The following is a 4166-nucleotide window of genomic DNA, read 5'->3' as shown; positions in this document are numbered from 1 at the left end:
GATGTTTGGCTCCCTTTCCAAGTGTTGGCTACATTTAGAAGACCATGCGTGAGAACCTTGAAAGTTGTTGTTCAAATATGCTTATCTGGCAGCAGCAGGAGATGTTCCCATGCAGCGAGGACTCACAGGATGCACCTGCCTTGAAAAGAGACAACAGGCGTGTCGGTGGGGGGCGTCGCCAAGGAGATTCTCCCGGAGAGCGGGTGTCACCGTGGTAATGTTAAACCAAGCGCCACGTCACCGGACAGAGTTGGTAGTCGCCGTGATGGGGAAGCGGGACAAAGCAAAGCCTGCAGGCCCTGGAGCAGAGAGAGCGGGACAGGAGAGAGTGAAACCATCTAATCCAGACAAAGAGGATTTCACGACGAACCTTTTTTTATACAGTGATGCCTATATTCAGTCACATGACCCTCCCCCCCAAGTGGCCTTCATGTTCAACCTTCAAACAACAGACATGTGCAACCTCGGCATTGTCAGTTATTGTAACTAACTACTACCAGGTGACAGTGACAGTTAAGATGGAAAATCCTCTTAAAGCCCTTCACCACATGCTAACTAACGTACAAGACCTACCTTTCATGTCACGTGCAAACGAAATGGGGGACCAGCCGGCCTCAATGAAAGCGAGTGCACGTTATGAATTTGTTCTAATGGCCGTCATGTGTGCGGCAGTGTGGACGCGGTCACGAGGAGGGAGCCATGCCAACGAACCTTTTTAGAACTGTACACACTGTGCTCATTCAAAACTGGAGATAAAAAAAATATTATTACATCCATCCATCCATTTTCGGGGGTCGCGGGCGTGCTGGAGCCTATCACAGCAGTCATCGGGCAGTAGGCGGGGGACACCCTGAACCGGTAGCTAGCCAATCGCTGGGCACTCAGAGACGAGCAACCATCCGCACTCGCACTCACACCTAGGGGCAATTTGGAGTGCTCAATCGGCCTACCAAGCAAGTTTTGGGGATGTGGGAGGAAACCGGAGTGCCCGGAGAAAACCCACGCGGGCACAGGGAGAACATGCAAACTCCACACAGGGAGGGCTGGAAGTGGAATCAAACCCACACCCTCCTCATTGTGAGGCGGAGCTGCTTACCAGTGCGCCACCGTGCCGCCTTTCATGTGTTTTGTTTTGAACTATTTTGGGGAATTTAAAATTCCATTATTAATTATAGCATTTATTGAAGTCGCTGTCACAATTGACTATTTTTAGACTCAATACTTTTCTCGATTATTCTATCGATTAATCGAATAATCAGATACAATTTTATTTGCATTAAAGTGAATTAAAACATCACTCATGAAAAGGCTGAGCAGTGTGGTTATTCTACAGTTTAAGGGTACTTGTTAAGCATATTAAATTCTATAATTCACATGATTACACGTGCTCAGTTGAATGAGATAAAACAACCACACAACTGAAACATACTGAACATGTCAGGCAACAAAGACAGGGAACCAAGTGCAGCACGATCCTTTAATGGTGAGAGGGAAAACGGGGATGTAGAACGAGCAAGTAGTCAGGGCAGGCGGCGATCTGGAGCGTGGTCGAAGGTCAGGCAAGTAGTCAGGACAGGCGGCGATCTGGAGCGTGGTCGAAGGTCAGGCAAGTAGTCAGGACAGGCGGCGATCTGGAGCGTGGTCGAAGGTCAAGGAAGCTGTTGGCTACAAAGTTTGGTCCGGGGACAAAAAGGCAGCAGTATCACGTGCAGGGTAATCAGACGAACTGACAACTACTGGCAGAACACAGAGAGGTTAAATAGGGAACCTAACGAGCTGTAGCAGGTGCTGGCAATTCCATGAGTCGGGCTAGGCTGGAAGTCAGGTGACGTGGGGACGTGACAGAACCCCCCCCCCAAGGGACGGCCCCCGACGTCCCAAAAGCAGAACCCCAAGACGGAGCATGAGACCGGGCGGGAGGGGGGGAACCCAAGACGTGCGGCAGTCAATATTCCGAATCAGAACACGTCGACCAAGCCCCGTCATCAGGCGGCACTCCCGCCCAGTCCACCTTCCCAGCCGCGGCGTCGGGAGACGCCGACCAGGGGGCCGGCGTGGGAACCGGACGGGTCCCTACCGGACGACTCCGAGCAGGAAGCCGGTCAGACCCCAATACCCCGCCCACCGGAGCAGAACCCGGCTGCGGACGTCGCAACGGCAGCGGAGTAAGGGCCCGGGCCATCCGCTGCGGCCGACGGCGAGACCGGACCCGCGGCGGCTGCCCACGGATTGGAGAAGCGGAGGGCCGAGAGGCAAGGGCGCGGGCTGGAGTCGAGTAGTGGTCCTGGGACAGGGACTCGCGACAGGTAGTGGGGGGCAAAAAAAACCGACCCCACACGGATCCTTGCTTGGCGGGTGTCCTTGGGTCTCGTCGGGCAAGAGACCACCCAGTGACCCTCACCCCCGCAGTACAGGCAAAGCCCCTCTCTGATGCGCTGACTGCGTTTCCTCACAGAGAGAGAGGTGCGTCCGATCTCCATGGGTTCTGACCTGCTGGGCTGGGTGTGAGGAGCAATAAAGGCGCGCTGACTTACGTGGACAGGGTCCCTGGCGGACGACAGGTCCGGTGAAAAAACCGGTGCGCTCCATGACACCCGAGGTGTCGGGCTGATGTCACGGTGACGGGGGGGCGGAGCCGCTCTCCTCTCCTCGCGTCGCCTCGACTGGATCCGCCGGTCCACCCGTACTGCCAGGTCCATGGCCACTTCAAGGGTCTGTGGGCGCTCGCAGGACACCATCTCGTCCTTGATATAGTCCGCGAGTCCGTGGATGAAGGCACCGACGAGAGCCGGGGTGTTCCAGTCGCTACGACGCGCCACCGTCTGGAACCGGATGGCGTACTGGGCGACGGATCTGCTGCCTTGGCGCAGCGTGAGGAGCTCTGTGGAGGCGTCCTCCGAGGCGGAGCCCAGGTCAAATACGCGCAGGATCTCAGCGGCGAAGGCGTCAAACGACGAACAGGCGGGTCCCTGCCGCTCATATTCTGCCGTTCCCCACAGCCATGCCTCGCCCGTCAGGTGAGTCAGCACGAAACCCACCTTGGCTGGCTCCGTGGCAAATGTGACGGGCTGGAGGTCGAACAAGACACGGCAGTTCGTCAGAAAGGCCCGGACGTACTTGGGGTCACCGTCGAACCTTGCGAGGTTGCTGAGTCTGGGCTCAGGGACGTCCACGTACTGCCCGGGTGCCGAGGCAGGACGGGGCGTGGACATAACGGTGGGCTGATCGGCGGGGCTAAGCGGCACGGACGTGGACAGAGATGGCACAAACCGATCTGCAGCAGCCAGAGGAGCCAAGTCTCTGTGATCCCTGAGAGCCTCTACCAGGTCCTGGTGGAGCTGGTGGTGCTGCTGCAGTTGCTGTTGCTGCTGCTGCAGTTGCTGTTGCTGCTGCTGCAGTTGCTGTTGCTGCAGCTGGAGCTGCTGTTGCAGCTGCTGGACGACCCTGGTTAACGCCGCCATCTCCTCTGTGGTCTTGCCGAGCTCCCACTCCGTGTGGGTCAAGCGGGCCGTGTCTAGGGAATCGTGCGCTGGTTGCATTTCTGGTCAGTTCGTTCTGTCAGGCAACAAAGACAGGGAACCAAGTGCAGCACGATCCTTTAATGGTGAGAGGGAAAACGGGGATGTAGAACGAGCAAGTAGTCAGGGCAGGCGGCGATCTGGAGCGTGGTCGAAGGTCAGGCAAGTAGTCAGGACAGGCGGCGATCTGGAGCGTGGTCGAAGGTCAGGCAAGTAGTCAGGACAGGCGGCGATCTGGAGCGTGGTCGAAGGTCAAGGAAGCTGTTGGCTACAAAGTTTGGTCCGGGGACAAAAAGGCAGCAGTATCACGTGCAGGGTAATCAGACGAACTGACAACTACTGGCAGAACACAGAGAGGTTAAATAGGGAACCTAACGAGCTGTAGCAGGTGCTGGCAATTCCATGAGTCGGGCTAGGCTGGAAGTCAGGTGACGTGGGGACGTGACAGAACATTAATACCTCAAAAGAAACATGTTTAGAAAACTACATATTTAAAAAAAATTAACATTTTTTAGTTAACAATATTAAATCTATTTTTAAATGATACCACCAGACATTCAAAGAGCTAGTAGATTATTATTACATTAAATGTATTTTTAGTTCATTAATTGTCGAAATGTCAGAATTTTCAATTACATCTTAGCATTA

The sequence above is a fragment of the Syngnathus acus genome, chromosome 23, assembly GCF_901709675.1.
Source record: "Syngnathus acus chromosome 23, fSynAcu1.2, whole genome shotgun sequence".
Taxonomy (NCBI): Eukaryota; Metazoa; Chordata; class Actinopteri; order Syngnathiformes; family Syngnathidae; genus Syngnathus; species Syngnathus acus.
Note: the sequence above shows the minus strand (reverse complement) of the source record.